We start from the raw sequence: 14549 nt of genomic DNA on the forward strand, positions 1-14549 counted from the left end.
CGTTTTTTATTCGTGACAAGGTTTGTAAATAACATAGTCGAGAATTGTATAAAACATGGGTTTTGGAAGTGAAGGTTTGTGACAATGTGTCGGCACATAATTGAATCACGAGTTTGGCAGTAAAGCACGGATCAGAACTAGACCATGTTGTAAAGATTGTTCTCCCCCCAGATTGTCATAGCTATGGAATAATCATTAGTAAAATGATTGAAACCATGGTTGCGTTGAAAGTGAAATTGTATGGATCCACTATAAGGATAATTGAGTAAAGAGTTGAATGTGCAAAATTGCTCCTCCTTAGGATCTCCTGTGCAAGAGGGCAAGCATATGTGACAGAACTAAAGTAATCCAAAGTTCTCGTGATGAAATTCAAGGTTTAAAATTGATCCAAAGGACCAAACCAGAAGTTCAATGAGTAAGAGGGTTTGAATTTGTCGTCACTGAGACAAATACAAATTGTGAAAAAGATTCCAATTCTTGGCAGTTGGAGGTTGAGATCTAAATTTGATATTGATGCAAATTTCTTGAAGCGGATTGAGGAGCTAAGTCGAAGAGATTTGTGGCCTGAGTTAGGAAGCTTGTTTGAGAAGTTTTAGTTACCCTTGTAGTAGATTGGTATAAAATTAAAGTTGATTTTGGAACCCTCGTTTGAAGAATCCTTGACCATTAGTTGGAGCAGACCTTTGGAGCAAAGTTGAAGTGATCTTTGAAGCAGACCTTGGACCAAATTTGAAGAAGGCCTTGATCAGACTTTAAGGTGATCTTTGAAGAGTCCCTGAAGCAGTTTGTGAAGATATTGAGGAGTACTTCTTGAAGAGTCTTGAAGCAAAAATTTGGAAGCAAACATTGTAATCCTTCTTGAAGGAGACTTGAAGCAAACCTTGAAGACCACGTTGGAGCCTGGATTTATATTTAAGGATTGGAGTCCTCATACAATGTTGGAGCCTGGATTGATATTTATGAATTGGAGTTTTCATTCAAGGTTGGAGCCTTGAGGAAATTGGACAGATTTTGTTGTACAAGTTGGAGCTTGAGTTTGTATAAGAGGATTGGACTCCTCATTATTTTCATTAATAAAATTGTTTTCTTGTTCTACATCTTGTGTTCTGATTTAACTAGTGATCTTAACTGGCATAATATAACAATTGTAAAAAAATATTGATTCACCCCCCTCTCAATATTTCTAATAGTTTGATGAGTCAACAACCTTAAGATACCAAAAATAGTTAGTTATGATGCTTCTTCTAATGTAATAGCCAACTCTTCAAACAATGGACCTCATGCATATGTGAGCAATAATGGCCCCTTTGGTTGCTATAACAATGTCCTCAAAGAAAAGGATGTCCTCAAAATGTGTACCAAATTACCAATGGCATTAATCCATGTGCAAGCAACCAACTCCCCTCAAACCAAGGGCCAAAATGGGACAACCTAGAAGAATGTGCACCAAAAGTGGGATATTCTTCAAAGTAAGAATAAAAATAACCAAGACCAAGGGTCATAACATGAAACTATGTGCCAACATGAAACTATGTGCCAAAACCACCAACCACTGCAAAAACCATGGGTCAAGAAAGCCTCCTCAAACCAAGAGCCAAAAGTGGGACAACCTAGGAGAATGTGCATCAAAGGTGGGACACTTTTCAAAGTAAGAATAAAATAATCAAAACCAAGAGTTATAAGGTGAAACTATTGTGCCAACATGAAACTATGTGCCAAAACCACCAACCACTGCAAAAACCATGGGTCAAGAAAGCTTCCTCAAACCAAGCGCCAAAAGTGGGACAACCTGGGAGAATGTGCATCAAAGGTGGGACACTTTCAAAGTAAGAATAAAATAATCAAAACCAAGAGTTATAAGGTGAAAGTGTGTGCCAAAACCACCAACCGCCTCAAAAACCATGGGTGAAGGAGATGCTCTAGAAATGTGTGCAACAAGATGAGGCACTCTAGGTAAGTGTGAAAATGTGGAGTGCTCCTCCAAAAGGCATCTCACCTTTCAAGGACTCCAAGATAAGAAACATCCATCACATCCATCCAATTAAAAGCCATGATAGAACCCATGGTGCACGACTCAACTAATATCCGACCAAAAAGTCAATAACTCCTAAGTTAATACCTACTCCTCTCCAATGTACACCAAGATTAATATGAATGCATACATTCCCAACAACCAAGCACTACCCCAAAGCTAAAAATACAATTAGAATCGGAAGTCCCTCTCCATGCATTGTGCGAAGGGGTCAATTCAAGTGTGAACATATATGCAAGTGGACAACATCTCACTAAACACCCCAACACTAACAAAGTGGTCAACACCTCTAATTGTCACAAATGAGATGTCCTAAGAGAGTGTGCACAAGTGTCATGCCCTTCATCAACCCAATTGTTCCATCAAACCAACCTATGTGCCTACTACATGCATGATCTAAATGATCCATGATATATATGCATCCAAATAACAACAAGATGGCTCCAAATATGATATTTCTCCAAATGCAACCTACATGTGTAGGGCCTTCAACCTAGTACAAGGCCTCATACAAACTGAGGGGTAACAACTAGCTCCAAATGGGACATGCACTCTAATCGGGAATTTATGAGAACCTCAAACCTCTGGCATACTTGACATATCCACTTACACAAAGATGAATAAAAATATGGCAAGATGGGTCTCATACTCTCATCTCGTAACCCCATACTCTCATCTCATAACCCCGCATCAAAATTTCACAATATTCTTGTCTCAAAAATGGCTTTTACAAAGAAAGGCATAAGCCAAAAATGCCAAAGGGGACATGAAATGAAACCTAATACTCACAACTCGAGTTTCTTCTTCCTACCCTACTCAAAAATAGGAAAATGTCAATGCTTGGTTAAGTCAAATAGCAAATGAAACCACTAAATGAGCTCATCAACAACATGAGGTCTTCCCTTGTGTTCTGCCACACAACACAACAAAGAGACATGAAAAATCAAATTCACATGGGCTTGAATCTCCATAAATGCTTGGCTGGAAAGGGAAGTGGGTTCCTACAAATGGAAAAGAACATCAAGATCATGCAAAGATTGGCGTCTTCCACTACACATTTGTTCTATACACTATTGGATAAGTCTGGTGTGATTATCATCCCTTAAATAAACATAGATCAACCTCACATCAAACCATGAGACATCATCCATATCACCCTCGAACAATAATGGTTTAGATATCTCCAACAAAAATCTGCAATAATCTTCTTGTTGCCCTTTATCCAATATTCCACAGGGAAGCATCCCCCAGGGTGGGGAGCGCTCCCCCACACTTCCGGGACGGGAAAACTCCTGGCGAAATGTTTCCCCACGTCCCCATTTTAGGGAAACGTGGAGAAACGCTAGGGGAAACATTTCCCTAGTGAGGAAATGCATTTCCCTTGTAGAGGGGGTCGCGGACAGCAAGGGGGACGTCGATTTTGTACATTGTTGCCAAGGACCCTTTGAACACAATTTATTTTCAAAAAGGCAATGATTTATGATAGGGGAAGCCTAGTATTTGACCATATTGCCCTACCAATGTTATGAAATTCATGGTAATGTTAAATTCTTAAAGTAAAAGGATGAAAATGAAAGACAAAATTTTTAACATTACCATGAAATGACTCAAGATGTTTGAGAGTGATTCTAACCTCATTGGATTTCATAAGAAAGTAGAATTTTAGATCTCACTCAGAATCCAGCAAACTTAACAGTTTTCCAGGATTTCAAAATTAGGGGGATTGCAACACTCCATTGGATTTTGTCATGTACGAGGGCATGGAACTAGTATTTAATCAAGAGCACCAAGCCCTCTATGTACCTTGATGTCAGTGGCATTGGTTTTCAAACTCTTCTATCATGAGCCAACTAAAAAAAGTACCCGTCACCCAAACAAAATCTTGACTTGACATGCTATGCTTTTTCTATCTTATTTTAATGCTTAGAGGGTGATATTGATGACGAAGATCTCAATATAGGCATGATTTTGCTGATATGTAGGTATTTGTTGTAGCATGATTTTTTTGGATGCTAGAGGCCATGTGGAGCTTATTTGTTGATATATTTTTGGTTTAGAGATGGATTGCACTGAGTGCTATTTTGGTTATATGAACCCTTACATGCTATATAAATGAGAACTTTTGTGTATTTGTGTATAAATGATTTGGATTCATATGGATGCACATGAATATATATGTTTGCCTTTAAAATTTGAATATTTTGTGTTTTTGGTTGACCTGTTTTTTGGTTCGGTTTTTTACTGATTCCAGTCCGGTTCTGACCAGTTCCCGATCTGGGGGGTCTATTGGTTCGATGACCAGTCTGATTCTGATAACATTGCTTTAGACTTCAGCATAATTTCATTGTCATATGATGAATTTACTTTTAGATGTTCATTGCATAATTTCAATTGTCAAATGATGAATTTAAATTAGAAGTACCTTGCATAATGCCAAACGATGAATTTAGATGCAACATTGCATAATGTCAAATGATGGATTCAATTTACTTTTAGTTGTACATTGCAGAAATGATAATTCATAATAATCTAATACGAAATGATGAATTTCAATTTAGATGTACATTTCATAATCACAAGATTTACTATTTAGTTATTGACATATTGTTAAGATTTTATTTTTTATTTTTATATATTACTTTTTTAGTAATTTTATATTTTTTATGACTTCGACGTCCCCCCATTTCCTCGAAATTCCCCTAAAGTTTGGGGTTGCTTATATACATCCCCCTTGTGTGTATCCCCGCTCCCGCACTTCCCCATCCCGGAAACTCAGTGGAACACTGCCTTTATCACATATGTACATGAAATATGAGACAAAATTTCAAATCTAGAAAAAATATTCAGATCATGACTTGGGGGTTGAAACCCTTTTTGGGTGTGGCTGGAAATTTCAGCAATCAACCACAATTTGAAAAAACTATTGTCCCTTACATTTTTCAGCCCTAAAAATATATCTTGTAGCTGAATTTTCATGCACAATTTGATCAAAAGATGAAAACATTAGTGGCTGGAAATTTTCTGCACCTTTATATGATCAACACCACTCCCCCTGTGAGACAAAAAATCTGTTCCATCTATGAGAAAATATGGCTGAAAAATTCTACATCATTATTGCCATGAAGAACACCTTTATGATACAAAACGTAGTGATGAGAGGATATGGTTGTTCACTTACAAAGGAATTCGGGTGGAGAAACTAGTATAATTCACACAAGGTCACCAACAGACAAAGGTAACCAGAAATTCAAAGTTCTAAGGTTAAGTTCCTTACCAAGTCGAGCTTGCCACAAGTCTGTTTTTATAAGAAAAGAATAGAAATCCCGACACTTGACACCCAAAACGTTAGTTGACGAGGACCAAATCTGTCATTTAACTTTTTGTTAATGTCAAGAAAGAGTTATGTCAGAACTTTGACGAAGGAATGCGTATTCCCGATCTCCTGAAACTTTGATCATTGATACTCAATAGCCTGACCATCTGGTATCCCAGCTCCCAATCCTCGATAATCAAGGTTCCAACATAGCAAAGTTCCATATGGGATCACAACAAAACTTTATGTTTATGCATTAGAAAAAAAAATCCCCAATATCGACACCTGACATTCCAAATCGCTCGATAATCCCAATTCCCTATCTCTGATAGCTGGGGTTCCACTTGCAAGGTCCCATATCAGTTAGACCTAAAGTTAAGTTTGTGTGTTAAACTCTTTGATACCTGATTCCCAACACTCGATACCCTAGGGAACAAACTTCAATTGACAGTGAAATTGTTTGTCTTTCAAGACAGATTTGCATCAACGATTTTCTGAAAGTGTTTCGTTGTGTGGGGGAAGTTTTGAAATCCCAATAATTGATGAACCGACATTCTGATATGTTAGATAATGGGAATTGTTGTTGATTCTATTGACAAAAAATTCTTTTGTGGGTTGATAGAAGGTTGCAGAAACTGAGAATGCAAACTAAGAGAGCAACAAACTAACAGAGAATCTGTGGAAGAAGGGAAACGAGCACAATAAAGGTCCTTGGTTACATCAAAATCCAAAGCAAAAATAGGACCATAGAGGTAGAAAGGAAGGGCTACCCACTATCACCACAGATCTCCTTCACTCTCCTTTGGCCAGCTCTCCTTCAACATGAGGGGATATCCCGAGTAAATGCTGAGTCCAAATTATGATGATTGCTAGAAATAGGTCTTCGACTTAGGAAACAAATCTTTGGCCTATGGAGTCAAAGGACCAATCTTAGAGGGTTGTCTTCTTTAAAGACAAGGAAAGAATCGACTTGGGATGAACATGCTGCAATTTGCCTTATGTTGTTATTATGAAATGCAGAAAACTTACTTGAAGAAGCCTTAATGTTAAGCCCTAGACGAAGCCTCATGTATAGCCCTAGATATTTAATTATTATATTTCGATGTTCATTTTTGTATTGTCTGCTAGACCCTTTAATTGTAATTTCCAGAATCGTGATACAACACATCCTTTCATACTTCATCAAAAATGTCCCCATTTATGGCACTTTATGGATATCATCATCCATCCATCATGTCACCCTTGAAAGGGAAAGCAAAGGTTCAAGCAGTGGAAGACAACATAGAACACCAAGAAGCCCTAATACTGTAGACATACAGACTGTACTTTTGCAGCAACACCATCCTCAGCTATTCTCAACAATAAGCCATTGCTCATCCTTTCCTGGTCAAAGAGGTCCTTAACTTGTGGATGCAATGTCATTATTCCTGGCACAAGTCCCTAAAACTGCACATGCTGATAACCATAATAGCTAAATTTGGCCAAATAGACCATCTCCATACAGAAATTCAACAGGTGCAATTTGATAAAATGTCCATGTCAATTTGGATTCAATTCGATCATTGACTCTATCCAAATCCAAATCCTAGTCAGAATTCATCATGCAATTCAATACAGAATTGCAACATTCACAAAAAAAACTAGCATGCGAAAAATAATGGTTTTCCCTTAAAAAAAATAAACATCTCCCATAGGAATCCACAAGCATTTAATTTGGAATTCTGAAATTCACAGAAAACACATTGCAGGCAAAAATAAGTGCATTTTCCATCCAAAAAATCTTGTGTGGTTGCAACCCGCTGGAAATACTTCTGGACTTGCCCATAATGATTTGATATAAACCAACAAAAAATTTGAATCTTTTGCATGGTTTTTCATGTTCGTGAGATATATACTACCGTATTTTTTTCAAGTTGAAATTTTCAGTACGAATTGTTTTTTGTTTTTTCAAATTGTATCGAATTCGAATCCAAATTCGTGTGTGGTAACTATGTTAATAACCAGGAATCGAGACTCTAATCTCATAAGAAAACCTATAACGCCGGCGTTTTTTTGCCCATACGGGCAATAAAAATTCAGACAGGCCGTGGTCTAGCTGTAACTAGGGACCACTACGATGAACTGGGTTCCAATCCCAGCAGTCGTGCCACACCCGATAGAGATTGCTTTAAAGCAGAGATGAGACCACATTTATATGGTTGTTGTACTCCACGCGACACAGTTTCATATTCCCTTCGTCTAACCAATTTGCATTTCACTAACCAAAATACACAGTATAAAATTTTCTTTGCTGGTGAGAGCAGAAGGAAGAAACGATAATGTTGGAAAACGAAACTAAAATCTCCTCGGAAAGCTGCTATTTTTCAAATTTAGGTTTTACATTTGTGGGTAAATGGCATTTGAAAGCCGGCAGTGAGAGGTTCAATTCTCTGGATAACCACTGGGCAGTTGCCCAAAACATAGGAAACATAAATCAAAACAACCAGAAAGCAACATAAATCCATGCAAACGGAACTGAAATGATATAGGGAGCTCCATTTACGAAGGTTACATTTGCTTGGACTTTACTGGGGGGTAAGAGTCATTTATAGGAAAAAGGGGTTCATTTAAACCCTGGTCTCTAAACTGCCTTAACTTCATTCTTCGCAAATAGAGGTTCATTACAACTAAAATCCCAGGCTTTGCGGGAATTGAAGCTGCAATGAAATCCCTGTGCCCTAGCACGCTTCTTTTGAATACAGCACTAAAGCTTTACTGTTCCAGCCGACAATATACAATAAGGAATGAAAAAAACCTGGAAGTTTACTTACAGAAAGGAAGGTTTACTTTTGAAGAATAGTGTATTCACAGCTCTGAGACCCAACTATCGAGTTTGTGAATGAGAGTAAATTGGAGTATGGAATCGAACCTCCTCCGACTCCTTCACCTCCTGCTCTCCACACTTATCCTTCGCGAAGCTTGTCGAAACGCGTCTATATGCGCCAATGATTCGGATGTGCAATGTAATTTGCAATGGTCAAAAATCTTAAAAGTAGGGTCACGTTACAAATTTCATGGAATACGCCAAACATAACCACAATGTTCTATTCCACAGTTTTTTTTAATTAATAATTTGAGATAATAAATATGTAAGGATACAAATTGGTAAATTAATGGTATAAAATATTCAAAATAAATAGCGTGGGATTATTTGTAAATTATTTTAAACACTAAAATTTTAGGGTTGGAGTTGGTGATGGGATTTGCTTTTATATTGCTTGTATCTTTCTATAGGGTGAGGCCTCCACAGATTTGAAGATAAAGTGGAGCAATTCATATTTACAAATTATGATACCTAATATATTATATGTAAATCTAAATTTGTAATGAGATAAATGATTTTCCAATATTGGTGATGGGACTTGCTTTTATATTGCTTGTATCCTTCTATAGGGTGACACCTCTAGAGATTTGAAGATTAAGTGGAGCAATTCATATTTACAATTTAAGAAACCTAATATATTATATGTAAATCGAAATTTGTAATAAGACGAATGATTTTCCAATATCAAACACAATTGTCACTATTGCATAAATGTTTTATTAAACTTACCTATGCTAAAATAATGAAATCACATTACTAAGAACAATAATAATAAATTATAGTTTGAGTGGGCCTAGTGGTTAAGAGCATGTGTTTCCTCGTAAGAGGTGACAAGTTCAAACCAGAGGGAATAGAGTATGTATGCCTTCATAGACTTAGCAGTGAAATTGTTGTGCGGAGGTGGGTCCCTTGTCCCACAAACAAGGGGGTCTCATATACCAATTTGGTGTATGGCTTGGTCGTGACCTTAAAAAATAGATAATAATAATAATAATCAATTGTAAATAATATTTTTATAAAGTATGTGTATAAACAAGCATTGTCATGATTGTGTTGATATGTGCTCTCGAGTTCAGTATGGTAGAGATGTTGTAATGTAATGTCTTGTTTAACCCTAAAAATAAAAATAACCCTATTTGAAAACATTTTTATTCTAACCTTTTTTTTCATGCATGCAATCACATATTTCTTTTTTTTTTTGAAGAAATATAATGCATACTTATTTATATTCAAGAAATATCAAACACATTAGTTCTATTTTGTGCATGTAAATAACTTACCTTTTTTTTTCAATAGTTACTTCCTTTTATATATGTGAACACCTTCTCTTTTCCAAAAAAAAGAACTAATGTAACTAGCTATTGCTTTCTCTACATCTGAATATGTGTTCTTTTCTAAATAAAACAACTACTTTCTATGTACAAAAAATAAACATATAAATTTATTTCAAGGACAAGCAAATAAACACTTTTCTTTTTTCCAAAAATTGCATGGTTACTTATCTTTCAAAGGGTCGATTGTCATTCACACGTTGAGAAGATAGAAGCTCCTGGATCAATTAAGGGCCATGTGCACAACTCCTTCTGCATCGTGCTTGCAATATCCAATAGATTTTCCAAGCATATGTCGTGGGGAAGGCCTTTAATTCCTAGTTTTTCCAACGCTTTGGCTAAAAATTTCCATTCCAAACTCAAGTGTGATTTAACCCCGCCCTCTTCAAGTCCAGAAATCCCATACCAAAACTATAATTAGATGCTTCCTTAACCTCTTGTAACCTCTTGACCAATGAGAAAGAGTCATGTACAGGACCATACCAATTTGAAGCTTATGTTTCAAATGATCAGAACCTCCAAAATCACTTTGTTCCCCCAGCCCATAGCATTCACCCGTATTTTCAAGAAGAGACATGGTAAGAAAAAGGTTATTCCAACAAGAAAATCAAGTGAATGTCGACCATTAACTGCCTCTTCCCAAGACTTTCAAAGGTATGTATTACCGGGTAGTTCAATCGTCTCCATTGGTATTCTACCCCTTTACCGTTTAGAGCCACCTACCAATAAACTATTCCCTTTTTTATATATTATTATACATTGGAAGGTTGTTAATGGATCATAATGTAAATTCAAACTGTAAGGTAAACCGTTTAAATTCCCAAATGAATTCTTTGTTCATGACCAGTTGAGATAAATATTATTATTTTGCAAATTCACGATTTTTACAAGAATTTCTACGGTAATTTACGATAGGGATATTACATACTCCCCCCCTTAAAGAGAACACCGTCCTCGGTGTTCTTCTCCAACTATAACTTAACTTTTACACATGATATAGCAATCTAAACAACCAAAAAGGGGATATTTGCCCTTCAAAATGAAGGACTTTCATTTCCAAAAAATAACATTAAATGAAACAATAATGTTTTTATCAATAGTCATAAGCATTTATAGCTACAAAAATAAGCAATTTCTATTTTCCATTACTTAGTCATTATTTAATTATTAGAGATAAAAACAAAATATGCATACCAACTTACCATTACTTACCAATTAGTCTGGGAAGTCATGGTCATTTTTATGCAAACACATTAAGAATGCTTTGGCATCCCAACAGCAAGCACCTACAGTGGTTTCACAACCTCCACGCAAGCACCCTGTAGTGTATGATCAACAAGTCTAACATAATCACATTAGTCACAACATTTTAAATCAAATGAAATATTTTAACTATCACTAATTTATGCAATGTTGGATGATATTTTAATCACAATACTTCCACAAGTACTCAAAGAACACCTAGCTATCTAACCATCAAAAAAATCAATAACAGCATCAAGTGCAAACTGTCTTAGCCCTTGCTAAAGACATCCACACAGTACTTCTACAAGCACTCAGAGAGCGCTTATTTCTCCAATCGTCAAAATGATAAAAAATTGCACCAAGTGCATATTATCTTAGCCCCCGCTAAATACATTCACGAAATTGGTAATATAATAAAGGAACTCACACTTCTAGTAATTCCTTTCTGAGCACTAGGCTCTTTTCTTATCAAGATGTACATAAAATTCGTACACAGACATGCATAAAATTCACAACACGTAATTGATTAGTTAATTTGTTCTACTATGAGAACCATAATGGCAAAAGAATGCTCCTCCCAACCTATGGGAACTGGTTTCCACAACGAGATCGAGCCATTTTCACATCCAAACAATTCTCTGACATAAATCATACGGGTCCAGTCTGGAATTCCACTAGCTAACGAACTCAAGAATTCCAATGACCACACAAGGTCCAATACATGATTCCTCTTGGCAGTGTCCTGCCTATTCCTCCGACAGCGTTCCGTCTATGAGAAAATTTGGGCCTCCTCTAGCAAGCTCCAAAATCAACATAGTTGCCTTTGGCTTTTCCCCCTCTTCACTATCTTGCTCAACTCTTTTCCCTTGCTAAGATCATCTATCTCTGGGGAGAGGAAATACAGGTAGGAAACCACCATCAACCTAAGGCCCCCTATTCTTTTACAATTGTCCAGAACAGTCTAGCATATGAAATTCTCTTTTAGCAACCTTTCCCACTGTAATTTACATAATTGACTATATGCACATTATCATTAAAGTAAAGGAACATTTATGTACATCATGTATTCATACCTTACCCTTAACTTTGGTCCCATAATTTGTAAAAGTAAAGTTAACATGAAATCATAGCTAACAACACATGTCATACAGGTAATATTCATTTCAAAATAACCATCATGTAATTTAGAAAAACATTACCATATTTTGTATATCATAACATTATACTTTCTAATTTGTAGTTGTAAATCACATTGCAACATTTTACCTTTCATAGGTTCTTATGTTGTCATTAAGCTACCCCTGCTTAATCACATCAACAACATTAATCATAATTATTTTTAATAAAACCATACCTTCTACAAAATTTTGTTATGCACAAAACATTTGTCAAATACATTCAGAATGCATTTCACTTTCACATGCATCTATGTCAATATCAATGTAGAAAGGTGTTGGTCCTGTTACTTCCCATAAACCAATTTTGTGCATAAAATGTAATATAATAAGTAAGGATACATCTTCTAGATGTTGAAACAAAGTTGCCATAAAGTTGTTTCTCCAAAACAACAGCTAAGGGAACGGTACTTTAATCATTAACATTTCCATAGTTTCTAACTCATGAAACATGTCATTTAATTTACACATATGCATCTAATCAATAGCCATTAGTGCATACCAGCTAACATAAGCATTGAATCATCAATTAGTAGAGTTGTGAAGTTTAAACAAACAAGGTAATCATCATCGTCTAATTACTATTGTGATTAAGTTAATGAAACCCTCAAATAAACCACTTTAATGACATTATTGTATCATAATCTAAGTGGTTTATCACCTTCAAGAATTTACAGTCACAGGTATGCATGGTTAAACTAGTATTTAGTTTTGCAATCATTGTAGTTTTCTTGCATGTGCATGAAATCTTAAACAAAACTTTATTCATTCAAAGACATTGATTTATCATCAATGTGTAATTGTTAATAACTAGTAGGGTAACAATCCAAACATTCCCAATTTTCACATTGTATTGTTATCAACAGACCAACACATGAAATAACTACCATAATCAATTGTTAGTCATGCAATTCTAACTAATAAATGCTACCAACCATCTTAAATTCAATCATGACAAGACTCAATCATCTTTTAGCCATTGCAGTCAAGTCTTATCACTTGACTCATTATTCATTTTAATCATCTAAAGGGCTTCTTCCAAAAACATTATGCTGTCCTTTTCAAGGACAACCCACCCACCTTTTACATTCATGCATTCATTCTTTTACAATCATTGCATTGTAACTTTAATCATGTTCAATAAATGTATCATTAATCCTATCATATATGCAAAGGTTCGTAGTCAATTCTCACTTTCACTAGTGAATGCTCAAGATTGTCCATAGGTGCAACAGAGGCTTACTCATGAGCATAGTTTACAACAAACTGTATTACTTACTACTCTTCAATGTAATTATAAACTTGCATCACACATCTCATGTCAAAAGTAGTCTACTGCATATATCATTATGTGGTTTGTTAGAATCATACCTGAGCTAATGCCCACTAGCTTCATACCTCTACTTATTTTCCGCTTACTGATTCCCAAAAGGCGCCAGTGTTGCAACCTTCAGCATCAAAATAAAATAAAAATAATTAAAAAATAACACTAAAATAAAAATAACTTCATGGTATTTACCTATGGTATTCATGTAGAATATAGCCTACTTAAAGGGTGAAATTAAACCAACCGATTTACCAATACAGATAGGGATCAAATCTTTTGAGATGCAAACCTCTTCTAGAGTGAAAGAGAAATGATCCCTCCTGAACCTTGGTAGATCCTAAGTTAAGATATATCTAGGCTAGTTGTTATCACCAAAAAATTAATCATCTAGCCTAATTTACTAGATGGATCGAAGTATACCATGTAAAGCCAATTTTACCCTAGTAAAATTGCTTTCACTGTGAGAAATTACCTAGTAAACCACATTTATTAAGTAATTTATAGTTAAACCCATGAAAAATAATTAAATAAATCACTATTTATTTTATTTTCTTATAGGAATAATTAATTAAACCATTGTTTTATTATTATTCTTTGTCAAATTTGACCCAATTATGAAAAATAAACATATAAATCATTATTTTTCTTATTTTTCTCTAAGAATAATTAATTATTATTCTTTGTTAAATTTGACTAAATCCTTTAGGAATAATTAAATAAACCCTTATTTGTTTAATATTCTTTAACTAATTCATTGAGATGATAAATAGATCATTTATTTACTTATTATTTATAAATAAAAGTTTAAATACTTTTTCCCTCCTAAACAAATATAATAAAATATTCCAAGTGGTAATTCAAAGAATGAGATCAATAATATTTTGTTATTGCTCGTTATTCAAGGATAACTCAATATTTTGTTATAAATATGAGGGTTTTCCATTCATTATTCACTTTTGATTATTTTCATTATTGCACTCACTGTTGTAACTCTGATTATTTTCATTGTCACATGCCATATTTTTGTTGGGTTTATACATTATAGAAGAGAGAGACTCTACAAAAGCTGAAGACGTTTGAGGATAGCCAAGAACCCATCCCATAGAAGGGGGTTGGTAACATTTATCTGTTCCCTTCACATGTGTTATTATAAAAATTATTCTTTACATATCTGGTTTCCATTGGATGTTGAAGCATAAAAACTGATAGTTTGTAGACTTGAATGTAAAAATACAGAAGAAGTATTTAATAATAATAATTTAT

General features: G+C 35.1%; 1 protein-coding gene across 5 annotated transcripts in view; it reads right to left on the reverse strand.

Annotated features, from left to right (window-relative positions):
• The window catches only part of LOC149227745 (chaperone protein dnaJ A7A, chloroplastic-like), a 133456-nt gene extending 125056 nt beyond the window's left edge, over nucleotides 1–8400 (reverse strand). For 2 of the 5 annotated variants that reach the window (XM_089377904.1, XM_089377903.1), the window contains exon 1: nucleotides 8156–8377. The gene's annotated coding sequence lies outside the window, so the exon portion shown is untranslated. Of the gene's footprint in view, nucleotides 1–8155 lie in introns of all 5 variants that reach the window. The other 3 variants (XM_089377906.1, XM_089377907.1, XM_089377905.1) reach the window with 3 other exon arrangements.
• Between the last annotated feature and the right edge of the window lie 6149 nt (nucleotides 8401–14549).

This window comes from Pinus tabuliformis, chromosome J (genome assembly GCF_031772625.1).
Source record: "Pinus tabuliformis cultivar Carrire ecotype Pingquan chromosome J, CPIR1, whole genome shotgun sequence".
NCBI lineage: Eukaryota > Viridiplantae > Streptophyta > Pinopsida > Pinales > Pinaceae > Pinus > Pinus tabuliformis.